This window comes from Melanerpes formicivorus, unplaced genomic scaffold (genome assembly GCF_026170545.1).
Source record: "Melanerpes formicivorus ecotype bairdi unplaced genomic scaffold, bMelFor1.0.p_v2 SCAF_10, whole genome shotgun sequence".
NCBI lineage: Eukaryota > Metazoa > Chordata > Aves > Piciformes > Picidae > Melanerpes > Melanerpes formicivorus.
The window spans coordinates 13,632,628-13,656,961 of record NW_027142362.1 but is presented as its reverse complement, the minus strand read 5'-3'; positions in this window follow the sequence as shown (position 1 = coordinate 13,656,961).

Genomic DNA, 24,334 nt, shown 5'->3' with positions numbered 1-24,334 from the left:
GTATTAATAAATGTGTAGCAGGGGAGATGCCAAGGCAAGCCACCTCTAGATGTGAGAATCAGAATTCCTTCTTTGAGAGCTGGGTCTGATCTTTAATGGGATGTCCTCACAAAGCTTATTCATGCCGGGATTATGGCCCACACAGGCTGATGTATGGTCTTTAAAAATCCACCAGCCATCCACACTCCTGAGCACTACTAAGACCCTATAGAATAAAATTTTCTGTCATATTTTCATAACATAAATGCTATGGAGTCAGTGTCTCTGGAAATATGTATTATGGGCCTATTTTCCCATAAAAACAGTCAAGATGATTAAACTATGTTCAGAGTTCTGCAGAGGACAAAAAAGACATAAAAGTCATACATGGCCCATTGCCTAAACTTTAGAGCAGAAGAGGAGAGCCTTTAAAGTCAGATGGATAAAAATATTCCCAGTTCCTCTTTTAAATCTTGGTTTACTTCATAGATTCTGCTAGGTGAGTTTGGATTTGCATGGGTGTAATTGAAAACAGGGAATATATAGGTGAAAGGAGGCAAAAGGGATACAAAAGATGATTCCTAAATATCTTTTAATAGGCTTCTAATGGAAGGGCCTTTGGCTGAACCTTAGAATTATTATAAGCACATTCCATCACAGGAGTATAGCTCTAGTATGGCAAAGATTTTGATTCTGGAAGTTATAAATCCCTTCAGCTCCTGTTTATGTTATTAGTCTTTATTTACATAGGATGTAGATATTTTCATCTATTGGGACTGCTCAAACACAAGGGAGCATGAAGCACTAGCTCTACATTCAGGCACTAGATCCACATTCATACATATGTGAGCAAATTCTTACAGTTGTAAGAGTCTGTTTCTTTGTAACAACATAGATAAGTATTGGTAATAAGCAGTTCAATTTCAAAATGTGAAGAGGCCCTTCATTTTCAGCAAGGTGAACCATACAATTAATTCAATTCAAAGAACAATGTGAACAACTATTGATAAATTTCTCTCTCTCTATTAAATATGCTTGAATGGTGAGCCAGATTCTGCACTCAAACCAAATTTATACCTGAATAACTCCATTGACATCCATGAAATTACTCCTAATTTGAATCAGAGCCCCAAAGATCAAATAAAGATTAAAGGTTCTCTTACGAGCAGTTTTATCCTGTATTTGGTGAGCTTATTATTTTATTGTGCCTCTATTATAGTCAGCTTGTTTTATTTTCCGGTTTTGTGCTACTGATATAGGGCTTCCTTCTCTCTCTGAGTAAGACCACCATGGCCCACGTCAACACAGAGATTTCCTCCTGAAAACACATTTGCCAGACAAAGTAGAATAGAATAGAATAAACCAGGTAGTAAGAGACCTTCAAGATCATCGCATCCAACCCATCATCCAACACCACCTAATCAACTAAACCATGCAATCAAGCACCCCATCAAGTCTCCTCCTGAACACCTCCAATGGTGGTGACTCCACCACCTCCCCAGGCAGCACATTTCAATGGGCAATCACTCTCTCTGTGTAGAACTTCTTCCTAACCTCCAGCCTAAACCTCCCCTGGTGCAGCTTGAGATGGTGTCCTCTTGTTTTGCTGCTGGTTGCCTGGGAGAAGAGACCAACCTCCACCTGTCTTCAACCTCCCTTCAGGTAGTCATCAAAGGTCAGAACAAATGCTGCTGATTCCTTATTCTGCAAAGCATACATGGCTAGAGATTAGCTGATAGCCTGCATTTGTACAGTGCTTTGTATACTAGCTCTGTAAGCAGAAATACAGGTCCTAAAATTGATCATAGTCTCCATAATGACTGCTAATTGTCTTAGGGAAAAAAATGACTTGAATAAAAAAAGCACATATTTTCTAGATTGTAACAGGGTTCTTGAAATCCCCAAACATGCTGAATTTTGACTCAGGACAAAAGCCAGGTTTCCTGTGAAATGAATTTTGGAAGAAATCTGTTTCATGTCAATGTTGAGCAAAATGTTTATGCCTCAAAATTCTTTACCAAAATGTGTTTGAGCCTGGAGGAGAGCAAATTTGGCATGGGTAGGTATGCCAAATAACTACTTTTCTGGTGGTTCAAAAGCTCAGGCACTTTGGATGCTGTATGTACAGAACAGTTTGAAAGAGGATGTTTAGATATTCTACACTTTATCTTAGCCAAAAGTCTGAGAAGTGATTCAGTCTGGAGAAGAGAAGGCTCCAAGGAGACCTAATTGTGGCCTTCCAGTATCTTAAGGGGGCCTACAGGAAAGCTAGGGAAGGACTTTTTAGGGTATCAGGTAGTGATAGGAGTAGGGGGAATGGAGCAAAACTAGAAGTGAGTAGATTCAAATTGGATGTTAGGAAGAAGTTCTTCACCATGAAGGTGGTGAGACACTGGAACAGCTTGCCCAGGGTGGTCGTGGAAGCCCCATCCCTGGAGGTTTTTAAGGCCAGGCTGGATGTGGCTCTGGGCAACCTGATCTAGTGTGAGGTGTCCCTGCCCATGGCAGGGTGGTTGGAACAAGATGATCCTTGAAGTCCCTTCCAACCCAAACAATTCTATGATTCTGTGGTATTCCTGGAGTGGCTGGAATGGGATAATGTTGTGCATTTCATAATCAGTCACTGCAAGTTTACATGACTCTAACTAAAAGGGTAGTTTGTATTCCTGTACTTCTATCCCGAAGACCCATGAATTCTTCTAATACCATTATTTTTATCAGACTATTTTCTGCTTTGATGAAATGAATGACTATTTTCTAAAGTTCATTGAGGAAAACACATGTTTTTATTTCATAGCTAAATGTATTATACTATTTTCCTCAGACCAGGCACTTCCTTTTATTACAGTTTAGAGACAACTGTATTTTAACCAGACCATCCATATTGATGTTATGCCAGCAGATATGTAAAGAAGCTCATCTGATTATCCTGCTCTGATTATCTCAATAAGGTATTAGAGGCAACACAGTGTCTTTCTGGTTTTCCAGGCAGCATAAAGAATGGAGCAAAAATATCCATAAGTAAACAGAACTTCCCAATTACAGATTTTGTTTGGAGAAAAAAGAGATACAAAGCTGTAATTTTACACCTTTCAAGAACTACTTACAGCCAGATCTGGAAGAAGAAGCTAGAAGAGGGAAAAAAAGTGTAACCAAACTTCTGAGGGGGATACAATTCTTCAGCTGCCTGAGGCACCCAGGTACTGAAAGTTGGCAGACTGAGCAAAATCCTGGACAGAATGAGTCAAGAGTCATATTTAAATAAATGGGAAGGGCATAGTGGAAGTGTGAAAATAACTACTACTCTCTTCCCTTCCCCCCTGCCCTCCTCCCCCAATAACCAGATAGAAAAGTTACTGTTTCCATTGAAACACAGAACTCTACAGTGTTGGGTGTAATGTGCTTGTTAATTTACCTGAACCTTTAAAAAATGCAGTTAAGTTTTGTTCAGCATTTCTCACAGCAGACAAAAATTATCTTGAATGGTTTTATTCCTAGCATTCATAGTACTTCACAGAATAGAATAATCCTAAGAGGTACCACTGAAATGAAAGAAATACCTTGATTTAATGCTAAAATTCAAAGCCAACTAGTTTTAGTCTCCAGACTTGGTGGGGCTCTGAGCAACCTGATGTAGCTGGGAATATCCTTGCTTACTGCAGAGAGTTTGGACTAGATGACCTTTAAAAGTCCCTCCAAACCACTGCATTCTGTGATTCTAGACATGATTGCCATCCATCCAAGTGAAGCAATATGATTTAGTGATGATACTGCCACTTTCTCTGTACATCATCTGGGTGGACCAGGTCCATGAGGTTACAGTGCCATTGATGATGCATTTTCACCAATGTCTAATCTAATAGAAAAATCCGTTCTACCATGGTGGGTTTCTTTATTGGAGCTGCAGCTCATACATGCATAGACTCATGGATGAACAAGACTATTCTAAGTTAATTTGTACATCTCTCCAGAACCATGGGAGAAAAACAACAACAACATGTTAAATGGGATGATTTAAAGTATGAATTCATCACAGTTGACTAATACCAGAACTGGGGAGAAACAGGAAGCTCCCTTTCCTTCCCTACCACCCACCCTTTGAGGCAGAAGTATTCTAATCCATTGTCTGCAATAAAGAGAGATCAAGCTTTGCACATAGTTAACTTGATGATATTTTGATTGTCTAAAGGAAATAGCTTGTTTTGGAAACAGCCTCCAAGAGGCTATTAGCATTTTTAATTACATAGATTTCTTTTAATGCCCCTCTATTTCCACTTCCTATTCTTCTCCTCTTTATTCCCTTGTGTGGAAATAGCATCTCCTTCCACTCAGATGCCTTCTTTGTGCATTGTTAGCTCTTCTACTACTGCCCACAAATAATCTCTGTCCTTGCTCTAAATGCCTTTCAGTTTCTGCCAGGTTTTGTTATAAAATACATGTCTGTGGAGTTCTTTCATCAAAAGTATCTCCAAACTCAGCCATGTACATAGAAGATGTGCTTATTTCTGCTTTCTTCACCATTGTCATCTGCTGTCCAGCTAACGTGTTCTCTCAGGAATGAAAATGAAACTACCGGTTCATTTACTTCATTCTAAACTTTTGGACATGCTGTTTGTCATGGTTCTCTGCTTTCTAAGTCTGTGTAGGTTGCTTTTAATGTCTTGTCGTTGTGATACCCGTTAGAATTCTTTTTTTTCAAGCATTGCAATAATGATGGAAATCAGAAAATAAGAAAGAGTCATTCAGCCAATACAGTTGATAAAGCTGCGGTACTGATATCACTGACAACTTCTTGGCTCTGGCTAAGAAGAAGGGCAAAAGATTATATATATATAAAAAATATATGAACTTCCTTCTGTCTTCTCAGCTTTCTTCATGTCAGTGGCTGTCCCAGAGACATTTAATTGTTGTGTAGACTCACTATGTAACTGGAAGTTAGACCTCCTGCAGCAATGATGGGAATGGAGTGGGCAGCTGTGCAGTTGTGGAAATGTCACAGGACAGCAGAGCTTCTCTTCCTCTCCATTTCCACTCCAGGCACATTGCTTTCCAACAGCAGTGGATTACTTGGAGTGTATCTGAAAGAAGCATTTACTTCCTGGGTGCTGTGTAGAGCATTATTTTCTGCTCTGCTTTGAGATACAATATTTAATTGAGTTTAAATGATAACAGAAGCCATGTTCCCAAGATACCACTGATGGCAGGACTTAATTTTGAATAATAGGGAGAGATTTAAAAACAAAAAACCAAATGACAACCAAAATAATCTCCAAGTAAACAGAAGCCCCACTCTTATCCTGTCTCTATTGTGATAAATCTGTAGTTCCATTAGCTGACTATTGGAAATCAAAATAGTTGGTTGTTTCCCCAGGGCAATTTTTAGAAAAGGGAATAAAAGAGTTGAAAACAGATCAAAGGGCTTAGATATCAAGAGACAGACAACCTGTGTGGCTAGTGTTATTATGACTGTGCTGGAGCACAGGTGCTCTAGAAGTGTCTAAGCATTTAGAAACTTCGACATCATTAGGAATTAGCAGTCTAAATACCCAACTTCTTTAATTCCATGGTGAAGATGTTCTAACAAAGTTTTGGAAGGTTATTTTTCTCAGGATAAATCTTTGGGGTATTTTTGTGGGATGAACCTATTCTCAAAGTTTTGCACTAAACTGTTTGTGATCCTCATGCTTTCAGTTCACCTGCCTGAAGCTGTAAGAGGTATCAAACTGGGTAAATAGGCAGATGCATCTTAAAATGCTTTGTCTGTGAGCAGCCCTATCAGAATTCCCTTGCCAGCCATTCCACAGAAGTGCACCCCAGTGGCACTGCAAGCTTGTGTGTTAATAATAGTCAAAGGAGAAGCCTTTGTTAATGTTATAACTGGAAACAGATGTTAGCTACAGATAGACACCAAAGAAAATGAGCAAGAACTGCTCTGCAAGTAGATAATTTGAAGGTTTAGTTTGCTATAGGCATTCATTTGTGCATTGATGGTGATCATTGATTCTGGTCCAATGTTTTACTTGATTCCTGATAACACAAGGAGAGTGCATCAGCATCTGAAAATGCTTCCAAGCAGTCTTCCAGATGTGGAAATAAATTACGGTTAAAATGGCCTGTTTTGATGCTGCAGACAACACCTCAAGCCGTCCTGTATTTTGTAAAGACTATTCAGCCTGAGGCAACATAAGTAAGGAAAAGAAAGGGAGGCAACTCCATGAAATATTGAGGATAATGGAATTAGGATACCTGTAGTGACATCTAAAAGAAAACATATAAATGAGTGCCAGCCTTCAGGAATCTATTGTTTACAGTGCATGCCTTATATTTAAAAGCTTCATTTATATGCAGCAATAGGTCTGTTTTTTGAGTCTGTCTCAAGATGGCAGGGTAAGAGTAATTACTCACTTCAAGAAAACAAATGCTATGCAACAAAATTTCTAGAAGCAAACACAAGAAAAACACAAACAGCAGTTTGCCAGGATAAGAACAAACTTGTTCATCTGTATCTAATCAGATTGGTTTAAAATGATACTGTTTCAAATTATGAAGAACTCAAGTGAATATGTGCGTACATCTGTTTTCTTTAAGGGGAAATTTGTGATTTGAAATATTCAAAAGGCATTGCAGATCTGGATCCCAGGAGTCACTGGCACAACTCACAAAGTATTAGGAGATAGTAATAGGCAAAACATGGCAGGCTTTCTCTTTGGTTTCAGTTTGGGTAAGCCTGCAAAAGTCTGGAGGCTTGCAGTTGGTGCTGTTAAAAAGTTTGCACTTGTGAAAGGTCTGATTCAGCAAAACACAATATTCACCAAAGTACTTCAGGTTAAACACAATTTCGAATATTTTACAGGAAAAGAGTAGGCTTAATCAGGTGTTTAAGGGGGTTTCTCCACTGCTGCCCAGGTTCCTATGCAATGCAATCTGAAATATCTATTTCACAGAATCACAGAATGCATCAGGTATCCATATAATCTATGGATGTTGTTCATTTTATTTTGAGGGGAAAAAGAATTTCATTCAGTGTTGAATTTTGTAGGCAACTTGCACAATGACAATGATATGCAATATTTTGAGGGACCCGTCAAATGCTTGATTGAAGGATCTGGGCCAATGTTTTCTCCTTCATTTGGTATGACTTTTATTTTTACTCAAGCATTTCATGCATCCTCTCTCAAATTTGCCTTCTGTGTGATGCAGTTTTAGCGTGACAAATCAGGGTTCTACAGAGTCATGCTCTGGTCTTTGTTGTGGTTCTTGGCCTTTTTAGAGGAACCTGATGATAACAATGGTTCTAATATATCTGACAGGTGGTAAAATTGTCCCACTCAGTACTCCACATTTCTAAACTCAGGAATAAAATCATCAGTCAAATCCCTGGGATTTTTTTCAGCTGTGACTTAGAGTTGAGTTTTCCTTTTTTCCTATGTTTTTGTTGTTGGGTAGCTTTATCTAACCTTGAGCCTTCAACTTGCTCTTTCACATCTTGTATTCTTCTTCCTTTCCCCCCTTCTCCCCCCCCCTTCTGATTAATGTTTTCAAAAACATTTCATGCAACATTTGTGTTGCAACAATTATGTCTTCTCGCTTGTCATCTCAGTATAAAAATGTTGCTGCATCTGGATGAAATTTAGCTCAATAAGCAAGTAATTTCTAAAGCTTTCAAAGTGACTTAGTTCCTGACTTAGTGAGCACAAAGTATTTGCAGTATTTGTGCCAGCACAGTTTAAAAAAAAAAAAAGTATTAATATTCAAGAGGTCTTGCTCTTCTGAGGAGTGAATGTATTTTTGTCATAAAATAAATATGTATTCATCATCTCTCCTTTAATAGTAAATCTCTTAATCGGATTGTTTATTGAGTATTAATTCCTATGGATTTCTTTCTGAGACTAAAGAATGGCCATTACTGCAATGCATTTATTAAAATGTTTAAATATTTAAGACATTCAGCAGCAGCATAAAAACTACCATTTCGATTCAGGTGCATCATCAGAAGGAAAATACTATACACCCACAGGAACAATGGATGCTTAATTACTAAAGAATAATCTCCATCTGGTAGATCTGCCTTCCCGGTTCGTTCTAAGGTAAATCTCCAGATAATCTCTGAAACAGTCTCCTTAAACACACTAAGGTTTCTGTGGTTATTAGTAGTAATTGTGTTGCACAACCAGGGGAATTTTATTTAGCATGGTGGAGGAAGCAATGTCATTATTAGTTGATTAGTGTGAACAATCTTTGACAATATGTAGTACCAGCTATGGTTTCAACCACTGACACCTCATTATTCCAATTGCAGTTTGATTTGCAATGTTAAGAGGCATCAGGAAAAAAGCAATCATCCATATCTGCCTCCATCAGCCAAGAACAATGGGAGGGAGTGGGGGTGCTTCATGGTATTCTAGAAATTTCCATCCCACAAGAAAATAAATCCCACTCATGTACAAATGACTGACACTGTTTAGCAGTCAGCACATGTTGTGCCCTGTTTCTGACACACCTTATTGTATATATGCTTTGCTCTGGTGGGAACTGATAACAAGATTAGAAGTTTATATCACTGTATAAGTTTTGTTCTCATGAAGTAGATTTTCTTTAAAGCACAGATGATGGATCTCAAGATGTTACAAGTTATTCATTCTTTGCTTTGAGCTTAGTATTAAATTGAAGCTAAAATCCTTTGGGCCAAGCTCAGTGTTCCATATGGAAACATGGGTGACATCAGCTCCATTTGCACCAGCCTTTATCTTGTGATTGTAGAGAGCAGGATTTCTCTTTGTGTCTTAGGGCACAACAGTGACAGTAACAGTAGGAATCAGTAGGACACTGTGCAAATGGAAGGTACTTCGTTTTGCTGCCCTTCCTATTATTAGTACATTCTCAGGAGAGTTTCACAGGTTATCATGTCTATTAGTAGGACATGATAAAAAAGCTACCGATACCTCTTCCGTGGAGGAAAACTGTCTTGCAGAAAGAACGGTTCCAAGGCTTTTGTGGACTCTAGCAGAAGGGTCAGCAGCTCTTGACAGTGACAAGTTCTGATGGTGACAGCAGCTCCTGCGAATGATCTGCCCATGTGGGCACAGTTATGTAAAAGCACACGCACCTTGTCCGGCTATGGTTTCTTGACTATTTGGGACAATGTTTTAATCCTGTGACGTTGATGTTTGATGTAGCCATTCTGTGTGGCACCATGGCATCTGAAAAAGACGTATAACAGCTTGTGTTGGAGCTTATGCATGTACTTGTGTGCAGGGCCATGGGCTAGGGAGATCTGGTTTTCTCAGCTCCTTATAGGCAATGCTGCTCACATTCACTTTCTCCTTAGAAATCCTCTGGGCTGTAGGGTATGTAAACTGACCTGTTCAGAGCTCAATGCTCTAAAAGGCATTCTGAGATTTTACTTTAACCCAGGAAGACATCTATGCAAAATGAAAATTCTCCAAAGTCATGCTAATTTTAGGACTAATTTAGTGATTAATAAATGCCTCCAATGCTTGTCTTTCCCCTTTCAAAGAGCACTGATTTAAATGCTGTTTAATACTTGTTTAATGTGTTCACCATCATTTAAACAAGTAATTAGAGCACGTGGTACAATCAGTAGCCAAGCCATTGACTCTTTATTAGTAATCTTGGGGGAAAGGGAGAATGAGGACAAGGTGCTTGTATTACTGTCTGTACTAATTTGGATTTAGGAAAATTAGCATCTGTTCAACCTATACATATTGGCATGAGCTACAAATGAGCTGGAAAACACAGTGGCAGCTTAGCATAAGAAGGGATTCAGGATCTTTGTCTTCCATTAAGAACAAAGAGAGTGTTAAAAAACATGATGTTAAAATGATAAAGCATGCCTCTGACTTTGAAAATTATTTGGTGGGATAAAGTCCCCTCTCTAGGAATGTCAAAGGACTCTGTTAAATCAAACAGACTCATACTGCCCTGAGCTGCCAAAATAGGCAACTGCATCATTTGGACACATCTCTAAATCAGGAAGACCAAAAGGCTCTGTTCTCACAAGAATCTCCTGGGTCTGTTAAACACTTACGGGCTGGGGCTGCAATTTCAACACAACTGGCATTGGACTATTGGAAGCAATAGCTTCAAATACAAGTTTTGGACAATCAGCTGAGTTCAGCTAGTTATTCTTTCTCAGAATTCTGTTGATTAGGAGGTAGTTGGGATAATGAAAGATGTTCAAGCACACATAGTGTGCATAAGACCATAGTATCCTAGTGCAGTGAGTCTTAGCCAGCACTACAAAATAAATGTTTATTAATTTGTCTACTATTCTGCTAATAAAATAAGTTGCACAAGGGAGCATCATTAGAATTTAAAGACAAAATGGGAAGAACTGTTTTGTTTAATTTGCTTCATATGGTGCAGAAGATCATCAAAGCTGTTGCAAGCAGCTGCCTGCCAATAGGCCTGAGTTGCATGCTGAGAGGCCAGGGTTTCTCTGACAGCAGCATGCACTCTGTCACCTCTGATGTCAAGCCAGACTGGATCCTGGATGAAAAGTGGTGGTGTTTTTGCATATCCATTGTTGTTATAGGGCTGTGATGAGTAGAGAAGGAAAGGAGCCTAAATATCTATTCCTGATACAGGCAGTGAATTATTCTAGTAGCATGGACAGTTTTTTCCAGCTTCAGGATGGCCAGATGATCTTTTTGACAGCTTGACACTGTGAGTTCTTTAGTTTATATTAATAAAGTGGTTTGAGTTCCACTGACAAACTGTATAATAACCCAGGTCTTGTAACCATTTGGAGTTATTTTTATACTATGAAAAATTTGTAAGCATAGAATGTCTGACTATCTGACAGTGACATTATACCCATGCCAAATGTTCTCTGCTTCTTGTATCTATGATTATAAATTCTGTTTAGAAGATATCCCACTCTGTGCATTTCTACAGGATTATTTCACTTCTCAGGTGGTAGAGTACTCTGGCCTCCAGCTTCATATGGCATAATGAAGCCTGAGGAATACAACATTCACTCCTTTACCACTGCCTTGTGTAGCTCATTGCTTAAATACACTGGATGGCTTTAGATTACAGAAAACAAAACCAGAATGTGGCTGGGTCCAAACACATAATGCAGTTTACTGGTTAAAATTGATTCAGTGCACTCAGATGGTGGCACTTGAAAGGCAGCAGAAAGAGGCTCACATCAATTTGACAGGCAGGAAAGCAAATAAATGTGGCAGTCTCTGAACTTCTATTCTCCTACAGTTGAGCACAGGCACGCAACAAGGTCTGGGTGACCATCCTGGGACCCTTGCGTGTCTCTGGAGTGCTGCAAAGCCCCAGGTTCTGAAGCCTGAAGGTTAAGTGCAAGTCTTGTAACAATCCTGGTTCTTTTTATTACACTTGAAGAGCAGAAGTGTAGATTTCTTGGGGTCATGTATCCCTCTTTGAAAACTGTTTTTTCTTTGTCAGTGCAGCTTTACTCACATTTTTAGATTTTTACAGTATTGTGGGCTTTAGGGACTCTGAGATTTTGCAAATGCATGTTGCAAGTACTGCAAGATGAGAGGGTTGTTCAGAAAGGTTTGCTTTGACAGCTCAGGACTGTAGAGTGGCTTGAAGTGATTAGGCCAATTGCACCCAGACCAGTGTAATGGATATATTTAAAGAGAAAGAAAAAGAAAAACAAATCTCACCCACAGCCCCAAAAAATCCAAAACCACCCCACAAACCTAAACAAAACCAGTGCTCTCAGCCAAACTGCAAGTGAACCTGAGTTCAGTTACTGTTTTGGGTGGACCTGGAAACTACGCCAAGGTCTTTGGTTTGGGTTGAAACTAACCCAAACTTAAGGTTTTACTGTGCAGTACTTCTGGCAGTGAGAAAAAATACACAGAGACAAAACCTCCCATTGTGAGGCCGCACAGACTTCCCCCTAAAAGCTGTGTTTGGCTAGAGGCCTTCCCCCCCCCTGCCCCCGGCTTGTTTCTGTGGCTGTAGCTTTAGAGCTCGATAGCAGCTTTGGTCTTTACATCTCGACAGTGCCCCCTGTTAGCAGCCAACATTCAAGTGGCCACCTAAGCCCTGGCCCAAGGCACAGCTACTTTTGAAGTACTTCCAGCACTTCTTGGCACTGGTGGAGGAACTGTGAGGTTCAAGGAAATGCCACAAACCACCTTTCTATTCATCCTCATGTAGCACCAGTCAGGGTTCAGGGAGCACCCACTGATGCATGCCCCTGGGAGGCTAAGCAGGGTGTGGGGTGGGCAGAGATGTGTGCAGAGTTTGAGTGTGTCAGATTTCACTGCCTGTGAGGTCAGTTTTGATATGGGTGTTCTTCAGACTTTTTATTCTCTGCACATTTTATTACTACAACAGAAGTCTGGGCATGTAGTTGTATGTTTTGCCGGATGTGGGCATGTGTTACCAGAAACCTGGTAATGAAAGCAACATGGATTTGGGAATGCAGAACATCAGAACTGCCAACCATGCCCTGGAAGAGAGAATTGCCACTGTATTGGTATGTGTATTATTGGCACTTTTAAAAACAAACTACTCTTTTAATTCAGCTATATAGTACTTAATTTGATTAAGGGCAAGAGGTGAAGCATTGATCATACGTTACTGGTCGTGTCATCTGCTGATGTTTCCTGAGAATTCAATTCTGTGTGTTAATAAAGCCCACTTGCTATTAGCATGCCTGAGAGGATGTGAACAAAGGTTCAGCACATTCATGTTTGGAAAGAATAACAAAATGTCTTATTGTCAGAAAAACCCACACTGTGGAGCAGGAGTCAGAGAATGCTACATTTGCTATTCTGGGTGTATAATAAATAGCTGGTTAGATATGTTACAGCTGAAATGTGAAATGTCAGGTTTTATTAATGAAGCAGATAGTGCAGAAAGAGTGATGAAGAGTGACTGGCTGGGTGTCCTGAGTGACTGGCTGTGGGTTCTGCTTTTCAGAACAAGTATGATCCAATCAAGGGATATGCACTGGCTGCAGAATTCATGATTTGGGGGAAAACACAGATTTAAACCTTGTGATAAAGAAAGGGAAGGACATAAAAAGAGCTCTTAAGTCAGAAATAAAAGATGTAATTCACAGCTCATTGAAATCAGTGGGCATTATCTGATCTCAGTGGGCACTGGATTAGGCCTCAAAAGGTTTGAAGCAACATAGTGTTATTCAAGCAAATTTCCATTAGTACCGGAGCATGAGAACTGTGGTGTTCAAAACGAGAGTGCTTTGGAGAGAGCCAAAGCACAGATGCAGCCATGTGATCTTGGTCAGTCTCCTTCAGTTCATCTCAGCTTGCTTGGAGTTCAGAATAAAACATGCCAGTTCTGAGTGAATCCAGCATGGCCAGAGGATGGAGGTGGTCTTGCTCAACTGTGTCTTGGAAGCAAAAGTGTCCAGAAAGATTTTCAGCTGTTAAACCTGCTTATTAGAAAACCAAAATGATCCATGGCAACAGGGAAATTCTTTAAAGAGGAAAACTCAGACATGCTTGATGAAACATTCAATAAAAGGCTTGCAGGCAAACTTACCCTTAGCCTGCTCTGCCCTTGGTGAGGACAAATGAGTGAGCCCTTGTTTTTTAGTCCATCAAATTTCATATTGTTTCTCAATTGCAAGAACTCAGCTATCTTTTGATGCCTCAGGAAATTTTAGTCTATCAATCACTTCTACAGGCACTTCAGGGTCTGTGTCTAGCAGTTCCCTCTGCATCTCCCAGGACCACTCTTCGTCTGTACTCATATTTGAGGTTTCTTGCATATTGGTTCTTTCCCTTTTGTCACCTGGCCCAGCCTCTACTTTGGAAGAATCTCCACAAGCATCTATTCTTACTTGCTCTTCAGTAAGATTTGCTGTAATCTCTTCCTCCAGACAGCTCCTCTTGACCCAGGGTGCAACAGGAAGCAAAATTTGGATGTTTTTCTCCCCAACCAGTCTTTTAGAAGAAGATGCTTTGTACAGTGACTAACTGTAGCTTGCAAACAAACAAATCATAAATCTCAGATTTGGTTGTCCAGTAGGCACACATGTGAAGCACAGGTTGCGTGACACTAACGTGTGTCAGGCAGTGGTGGAGGACTCTGTTTCTGTTTGCTCCTTGATGAGAAATACCCTATCAGCATAGGCATGTGTACATGGAGCTGTTAGTTAGTTTTCCTATATTACAAATGAGCTTGATATTATCATGGGAAACAGAAAGACATTCCCAGTTTAGCGATCATTCCCCTTCATAGTTTCATTTCCATATTGCAAGAACTCGTAGATTCCACACAGAGACATGTCATTATTAGGGTATCATTCATATGGATGTGTCTTGCCACAGGTGATAGATGCTGTTGATACTAATGTCTTTCAAATGATGACGCTAAGGAAGTGGAATATCTATGAAAAATGAACTGTGGTGAAATTTCAGTTGTTACAGGCTGTATTGTTTCTGTTTCTCCTCTGGATAAGTTTTTGATGGTTGTCATGTGTTTTTTATGCATACTATGTGTACAAGTATATATACAGCATTGATACTGACCAACAAATTATTGCTAACAGTAATAAAAATACACAGTTTATCTTAGAACCATGAAATCCGTGCCAAGTGCACCTCTGTAGTCAAATGCCATCTCAAAGTACAGTGGGCACCACTGTGTACCATTGCCCTTGGAATTAGAAGAGCAGGGTTAATTCAGTTCTTGCTTTTCTCATTCCAAAGACAGAACTTCTGTGATTGGCACTGAGATAAAAGAAACACAATTGCTTGTGGATCTGGTCATGTAGGACATGTATGGCACACAGCTAAGGTAGTAAGCGTGGTATGTTTATATAGCTGACGCTGAAAGCTAAGGGTACACTTAGAGGGTGTGGGGAGTGAGAAATGGGTCTCACTAGGCTGCATAACTTTTAAAGAGAAAGAAAATTATGAGCTCAAGTTAAAATAAAGTATTTTTACAACTATCCTGGAGAAAATTTTCAAGTATGCAGAGGGAGTGCACAGAGTCAGAGCTGCCAGCAGTGTCAGTGCTCTGACAGCTAATCTGACTAAACAACATCAGCTCCCACCTCTCAGAGCACCAGGAAGGGTTCAGAGATTGCTTAAGATAAAACAAGTGGCAAAGAAATTGTGTGCAGGAGCTTTCTTATTTTGAAGCACAGCAGGCATACAAATCTCATTATTTTTCTAATAGCATTTTACACACACCTCTCCCTTACCACTTTGAAACTCATTTGAACTGCTTATACAGTTAGGAAAATGCCCTCTTTAGTTGTCATTGGTGGGACACACCTGATTTACCTTCCTTCATGCAAGGTATGAGGAGAGGCTGAGGGAGGTGGGATTGTTTAGCCTGGAGAAGAGGAGGCTCAGGGGAGACCTCATTGCTGTCTACAGCTACCTGAAGGGGGACTGTAGCCGGGAGGGAGTTGGTCTCTTCTCTCAGGCAAGCAGCACCAGAATGGGAGGACACAGTCTCAAGCTGCACCAGGGGAAGTTTAGGCTGAAGGTGAGGAGAAAGTTCATTACTGAGAGAGTCTTTTGTCATTGGAATGGGCTGCCCAGGGAGGTGGTGGAGTCACCGTCCCTGGAGGGGTTCAAGCGAGGATTGGATGTGGCACTTGGTGCCATGGTCTAGTCATGAGGTCTGTGGTGACAGGTTGGACTCAATGATCCTCGAGGTCTCTTCCAACCTTAGTTATTCTGTGATACTGTGGTACTCTGTGTGTGTGTGCGCGTGTGTATGTAGTCAAAAGAATCGGGACAAACGGTTCTTGGTATTTTCAGCAGATACTTGGGTTCTTCTCTGTATCTGATGATGTATTTCTTTTAAAAGAGAGAGGTTAAAAATAGTGGTTCCAGATCTAAAAGTCTCAGAAGAGAATCCCCAGGTTCCTGCCTCTAATTAATCAGTATGCTCATAAGTTTTTCACTAAAAATTAGGGAGAAATTAATGTTGTTTTGCAGATGGGTTCAAGTCTGTGCTAAGCATTCAAGAGGTTTCAAAGGAGAACTAATATATTTAAATATGTTTTTATCCAAGTCTTTTTGGTGTGTACTGTATGGCACATCGCCCTATTCTTAATATGGCCTTGTAGCTAAATTAGCAACTATGAGAGAAATCTGTATGGAAATGTGAAATTATTAGATCTCATCCAAGTAGCATCATCTGCTTTTCAGTAACTTTCACAGGTTGCCTCATACATAGAAACTTTCTGTTGAGTCTCAATGTATTTTTAGTCCTTGAAAATCCTTTGGTTACATCTCAGATTTCTCTTTAAGTGGCAAAATGAATGCAGTACATTCCGGTTGTCTGGGTAGTATCAGTTCTTAGAGGACATACCCTTGTCCTGTAATTCTTCTCTGCTTGCCAGGCCTAGACAAGATGGCTCTGCTGAAAAGCTGTCAGTACAAATTGTCATTGACTTCAGCAGAGAGATTATTTTATCCTCCTTGTCATTTCCATAATGAGATTACAAAGATTTAAAGAGTTGTACTCTTCTAGGAGACCTGGCAGGTGGACTAGAGTTGGGTCGCTCTACAGGTATGCGGTGATCTTTGTCACACTTTTAATAATTGGCATAGTGCTTTAAATTAAGAGTACTATATCCCTGTGAAACTACAGCAAACATCATGAGGCTGTAATGGGTTTCAGCTGATGCCTGCTGGTTATTCAAGTCCTTCCAGATGTGGAAGGAAAATTTGCAGAGGATTGTAGTATTGGCCAGTTCTAAATAACTAGAAGATCTCTGTGCAAGAAACAAATTGTCTGTGTTAACAAGAGCTACTGAACGTCAGTTTTGTTTAATTTTTCATTTGGCAAGGAAAAGTGTCTGCAGTCCACAGAGCCAACTGTAGGGATTCCTGATGTTGCTAGACTGCTTTGTCCTCAGTTGAGTGTGGGTGAGAACAGAAATGTGTAGAGATAGCACATCCACTGTTTAGTTTGTTCTGCTGCTTCTTGTAGGACTCTTTACTGTTTTGTAGTGAAAAGGTCCTGTACTGACAAAAACTCTGTAGCTGCCAAAAACATTTGTCATAGCAACTGATGAGCTGTATGTCTTACCTGCTACTCTGAGATGACCAGGTCCTCCCAGGAGCAAAGGTGTAAATCAGCCTTCTTCCCATGGAGTCACATCAGCTTATCAGGTCAGAATAGGACACGGCATGTGACTTTGGTACCTTCCACTTTTCCTCCCTTTCTACAGCACAGTCCAAGGCCCACATGTCCTTGGGGAAAGCACACTTTTTCTTTGAGTAACACTGAAGTGTGGAGCCTCTTTTCAAGACTGTCCTAATCTTGGAGAGCTACTTTGGGGACACTGTAGAAATCATATGTTTTCATAAATGACTTACATGAGACACACCACAGAGATGAGGGATCTGCCTGACTTAGGGATGTGAGGTTGATATAATTGTTAAACTGAGCTTTTGAAGGAAACCCAGCCAATATAGTGCATGTCTGACATACTTTGACTGTCTAGGCCTACTCTGTACTAGAGAAACTAGCACCAACTATGTGACAAAATGGTATGCTTAGGGCAGAAAACCTACAGCTACAGGACACCTGGCCAGCTGCAGGACAGAAAACCAGAGCCCAGTGTCTAAGCTCCCTGCAACTCTTATCCTCATTGAGCAGAAAAGGACACCATTTCTTGTCAATCTGAAAGCAATGAAAAGGGACCCCTTGTCCCACAGCACACACAAATGTGCCCCATTTTACAACAGGGGATGAGTTACCTCAGTAAAAATGAGGTACATAGGCATTGCCAGTTGCAAAAGTCTTCCAGAAATGCCTCATTGATATCTGTAGCCATTGCCACTGGCTCTGAACGTGGACAGAGCTGTCAAAAGCCTCAGGGAGCTCTATCCATGTCCTATCAGCATTGTCTCAGGATTTCAGTGCTATCAGTTGTGGATAAAGCAGTGTCTTCTACATTTCTTTCCCTAAGCGCTTTACTACACAAAGTAATAAACACAGACAAATGGCCTGGACTCTCTTGTCAAGGAGAAAAAAAATGATAATCTGTGCAGTAGAAGTCCACCTTTCAAATAGAGAAACTGTAAAATAGTTCTACTTCCCACGTATTATTTAGTGGTAATGAAGAGAGCATGAGATGAGCTATATTGGAAAAGCAATAACAGCTGAGTTGCTCAACATGACATCTAATTTCTGTATCAATTGATTTCCCTGTTATTGAGATACTACTGTATTTGTATAACCTGCCCCCAAAAATAAACCATTAGGTATGGCACACTGCTCCTCCTTGCTGAACACCAGTAGAGTGTGCTCTTTTTTGATTACCTTGCTATTAGGATAGTCTAAGCAGCCTCTTTCCCCCCTTAATCTGAAAATATCTATAAACAATTGGGACTGTCTACACACTTAGCCAAAGAGCTGGCAAACACGTGGCTTTGTGGGGAAGCTGTGATAAACCTTGTATCATGTGAGGGGACTGTGTTTCAGATTTTGTGTGCATTTCAAGTAGGGTCCTCAAAATCACTTGCTTTGGGCATTGCCCTCACTGAGCTTGCTGGAAATTGTTAGGTCATCACTAAGAACAACTTCAAAATGCCTTTCATCCTTCACCTGTAAATGGCCAAGGAGAGTTTTGATCTTGGGTCACTGGTGAATGTATGATTCAGGTCCTTTGGAACAGACAAGTCATTGCTGTGTAACAGCTCTACCGCACATTTCAGTCTGATTCTGGTATCTAACTGAGTTGACAAGAAATCTTGCTAAGTACTATCAGACAGGTTCTCCTCTTGGCAATTACAGCAAAGAAGCAGAGGTTGAAAAGGAGTGAGCCAGCATAAAGCTTAAATCTATCTCTCTCCACTAGGTTATCATGAAGGTGAAGCTAAGGCATATTACTAGGCAGCATGAGGGCAGTCTGACTTGCTGATGAATCTGCTTTGCAAATAAATAGTGACATCTACTTATCACACTGTCCCACTGATATCCCTCCTATGTACTAAGGTCACTTGCTTTCTAAATATAAGAAGCAGTTCATTTTTTTTTCCTCTCTCTTGTGTATTCCCACCTCTGTCATGACTCAAAGTAATTTTTTCTACAAGTCAAAGTTGCATGCCCAGGGCAGAGGCAAATGCAGTTCTGGTTTAAATGACCATAAATGTGGCAGAGAAGTACATGAGGTACTAACTGCTGCGGGGGGAGGGATAGCTAAACCCCTCAGCCTGCCACTGTATGTCCAACCTGTTCCTGAAATTTGACTCGGAGTATATAATGACATTGTTCTACACAAAGCTTAGTTACAGCAAGTGTAGTGGCTGATTCTATATGGATCAAAACAGAAGTATTTCAGAACACCAAGATTTAATTTGTCACAATTAATTTCAAAATTCAGGTTCTAAAAAGGTGAAAGCAGGAGGCTCATCTCTCCTGAAGTCAGGAGGACACTGACCTAAGTCCACTTTAGAAACTTCTACCATTAATTTCTAAACCAGCCTTTGAAAAACCTTAGACACTATGGCACCAGATCACATGAATGTAAATTTTAGGAACTTACTTTTGGCTAATTGAAAACTTAAGGCTGCAGTAATGAGGGCTTCATTAGAAAATCAGTGTAGATTTTAACAATGCCTATGCTGTTCAGCATCTCAGACTCACTGGGAAATTACAGACTGTTGTGTTTAGAGGTGTAGATGCTGTGCAATGGTTCATAACTTACTGAGAATTATTTTGGGGTTTGGCTCAGGAAAGCAAATAGGCCTGTTCCATCAAATTACATTGGCCTGTTCTATCAAATATAAGCTGACACTGTCACTCCGTAAGGAACATCCATACTTCCAATGTATTTGCAACCAAATGTTTCAGACACCATGACCAGAAAATGCAAAATAATTCACTTAAAAGAACACAACTGCAAAGTGTTCCAGCTCTGTGCTGGTAAAGGTTACTGGAGATTATATATGGACATGCACAGCTAGCAGTGCTGCTGTTTGAACAAAAGGATAAGAAAAGACCTTTAAATAGCCTGGAATACTTGGATAACAAAAATCTGCAAAAACCAAACCAACAAACAAAACAGAACCTTTTTTTTTAAAACAATGGATTGAAAATATCAAGTGAAACACACTACGGGTCCTGGGCACAGGCCAAGAGTTGGCATGAGGAACACAAAGTAGCTTTCAGAGTGGCATTTAACTTTTCTCATGCAGATTTTTTCCTCATCTAGTGTAAAAATTGCAGACCTTGTCTACTGTCACTGTACATCCTTCATTTCCCTGCCAGGTGCCAGACAGATCTCACCATGCCTTTATGCACCTTTTCCCCACTCAGTGCTGCACTGGACTGCTGTCCCTGTACTCGCATTCGGCATGTTGACAGATACCACTAGCTTGCAAATATTGCAGAAAAAGTGTATACTCAAAGCCAATATGGACAATTTTAAACCACTCAAGTTGTCTGCAATTAGGGCTGTGTTTTCTAACAGAATAGCTATCTGAATATCCTGCTTACTGTTGACTCTGGTTGTATTAGCATAATATGTAACCCTACAGGAATAAGCAACACTTTTTTTTTCTTTTTCCTTTTTCCCCCAGTATTCCAACAGAGGGAGATATATAACTCTGACTGTATGGATGTATTGAGACAGCCCAGTATGTGTGTATACACAAGGCTGAGATCCACAACGACAACTAATTATGCTTGATTTCAGTAAAATCCCAGAGCCTGAATGCTGGGGGAACATCTACATAATCTATAAACTTTTCTAACCTTCCACTGTACCTGAAAAGTGGTAAAAAAGCCACAAGTGAGAAACAGTGGGGTTTCTGAAGGTTTCAGAAAATTGTTACAAAGACAGTTTATGTGTCCTTTTGCTATCAACAGCACACATGCTTTCTGCTCTTCAGCATGCCATCAAATGCTTCAGTTAATTACTCACTAATTATAATACCGTTGAATGGCTACACTGTGGCAACCATATAATTATGGAGCATGAAGTACTGAGCAGTTTCAAGGCTGTGCATATTGACTGGTTAGAATATATCCCCTACTTATTGTGGGTATTTTTTACATGCTTCACAATTGCAATATTTGCCTATCATACCCTCAAACTTCAGAGCAAGATCTGAAGTGTTATAAGCAGGAGTTACTTAAAGTTAAAAGCAGGTACGCTGCATTGAAAAGGTACTGTGTGATGACAAATGTGTTGAAACACCTGACCTGGAGATAGCCACACATAGCTGCCAGGAGCATTCCTCTCTCACCCATCATATAACTCCTTCACTGCAACAGGACAGAGGAGAAATGGGTCAGTGGTGTTTTACAAATACAGTGAAAGCCAACATCTCAGGGCAGCTGACAGAGACAGGGAGGGAGTTCAGCTTGTGTGTGCTTCCAGGCTTCCAACATCACCACTGGGAGAAGCCATCAAAAGAGCTGTTGGAAATGATGCCAGCTAATGAGCCCTCCAGGGAGTCTCCTGGCATGTTGTGGCTGGCTGGAACACCATGTGCCCCCACTTTACCAGCAGGTTCCCATCTCTGCCTGCAGAAAGCAGATGATGCACAGCTGGCTCAGGTCATGCTTCCCAAACAGCCTCTTACATCACAGGAAAAGTGTAATAATCATCTTAGGGCAGTTGTCTAGGCTGCTTTTTCATTGCTTTATTGTCTACCCTATTTTATGTTCAAATAAATAAACAAAATCCAGCCTTGAAACAAGGTATTTTTCTCCTTGTACTTTCTACTAATAATTGTTTCTGGCCCTTCGAGGTACACAGATGTTCAGGATCTGGAAAAGTGTATAGATAGAAAAGATGGATATGAAGCTGGTCAGCAAAACATGCTCATTCATTAAGGCTCGGTGAAAGCTTTCCTTCCTCATGCTGCTGCAAGTAGCTCTTGCTTTGTTCTCAGAATGGAATGGCAAAGCAGGAAATGTCTGATCAAAGAGTTTTCAACTCCATATTTAGGGAAGTGAGTCACTCAACACGTCTGTGGTTCTTCATTCACTAGCAATGCCACCTGCTGTAGAAATATGCAATGAGAGGAAGGCTCAGTGGTTGTCAAGTGAAAACTACCTAAGTGGTATATGGTGAACTTTTCACTTCCAAGTAAATGTGAAATTCTTTCCACAGAAAATTCTTTCTTATAACTTACTGGTAGTCCCCTCCCTGTAAATAGAGGTTTACTCTTGGAGTGGCCTTGCCTTTCAGCTTTGAAATTGACAGGAAGCCTACAGCATCTGTGTGAGCTATTAGCATAAAAGGCCTGACAGTCCTTTGAAGCTTCTGTCTTTATTGTTGGTGTTCATTATCAAAAAGAATAAAATATTTTAACAAGATGTGATAAATTAATGCCATATGGAAAACTGTAACAAATTGTGGGTCTAGATTTGGACTACACTAGGAAAAAGATAATTGCTGGTGTAATTACACACAGCTCCAAACAGTGGTGTATCTGACCCATGGTCATTTTTATGCTCATGATACAACCACAACAATAGTCCAGCAACAGAATGTCACCCTGTTCACCTCTGTGAATCCTCATAGCATTGTTGCAGCTGATAGTGCATCTGTAGTCTGTACATTTTTCTCAGTGTTCAGTTTGTTTTGGAAATGTTCCATTCCCCAACCATAAGTGATAGCCTGGACCTGGAAGAGTTTCAGGACATGACAAGGGAGGGCATACACTGCTTTTCAATGCCTGTTGAGAATGATAGACTGGTAGACTCTTCTTTGGATGATATATGTAAAGTGCAAGGATGTTTGGCAGGATATTCAGTAAAATTTAAAACGCAGGTTGCTAAAGGAGAACTCCAGAAAGACAGCAAGACTCTTTACTCTTTGTATTTTACCCTACTATAGTTCTGGTCCTTCCTTTATTATTTGGTGTGTGTCTGAATTCAGTTACGTCTTTTTTATTGTGGTAGCTGAGCATGATTCTGGTCAATCTGCTGTGAATTTGCTGAGATATTTATGCTTGTTTGAGATATTTTCTCATTCAAGGCAGCATCTGAAATTTCAAAATAATTCATTCTTAGGATAATTTTCTTGCATTCATTTCCTTGACATCCAGAAAAAAAGTTGGAGCCCTTTCTCTTCAGTGTGCCTCTTAGAAAAATATAACTCCTGGATTTTAAAACTCTTTGTATTGTGAAGAACATTGTCAAGATGAAGCCAGGTGAATCAGCTGGGAATGAGAGGATAAACAGATTTCCCTTTACCCTTCTTGTGCCTTCAAATTTCAAGCATGTTTGAAAGGCTAATATGAATCTTGCTTCTCCTCCTTCCAAACTCTTTTTCATCCTTGAAAATACAACTTTTGGACATTTTCCCTAGTGTTTGGAGCAGGGGTTTGTGGGCAAAAAAAGAGTCAGGCTTTGAGTTTGATGAATGAAGTGCAGGGAAATGTGGCTCAGATCATGAGACATAGGGAAAGCTACGGCACTGCCACCCTGAACAGACCCATGTGGAGTGCTGGAGATAGTGGCTTCATTTAGCATGAGGTCAAGTCACACTTGGAAAGCACCACATAGTATTTCGGGGTCAATCCAGTACTGCTGCAATAAATGGGAGCTTTGTAATTTATTCCCATGGTTTAGCCTCACAACTTGCAGAAGCAATGATAACACTAGACCAAAGCACTGCTTCTGATTTCTGTTCTGTGAAATATGGATATCAGTTAAGTGTTAAGAGCTTTGAAATATGGATATCAGTTAAGTGTTAAGAGCTTTGAAAAGTTCAGTAGTCTGAACTTTTACTGGTGCTGCAATTCAAAGGCAGCAGTTCTTGTCAAGCAAGGAGCCAGAGGCGCACGTGATGCAAATCTGTAGTTCCACTGATTCCAGCAAAACTAAACAAGCTTGCACTACATCAAGAACTGCAATGGGAAATGATCAATAAGTGATGGGAAATTAGTATTTTTAACCTCTAAAAAGACATATCAGCATGTAAAATCTCAGCGGAGCATACAGCATACATAAGATTTACCCACATGGCTGAGGGTGCCTGGGGCATAGTTTAAATCTATATTATCTAGAAAATTAGTCTCTAAGTGTTATAAAGGTGATGGCCAGTTCACTGGGCATGTGGGTGCTGGAGTTCACTAGGGCCCGTTCTTCATCAGGTCCTTTTCAAACTGAAGGTGCAATTCTAGGGAAAAAGAGAAGCTAGAACACAGATACGTGGCTCTTTTCAGGTCATGGAGGATACTGCTCTTCTTTGTAAAGACTTTTCCCTGTAACTGTGCTAAGGATCTTTTACTGATTTAAGAGAATGTTTCTGTCTTTGGAAGGGAACAAACAGGTGCTGTTTCATCTGTATCAAGAGGTATAGCAGCGTGCAAGGGTGGCCAGGTGACAAATAGGCAGCCTGTGCCTGAGCACTCCCATTGTTAAATGCAGGCACGGATCT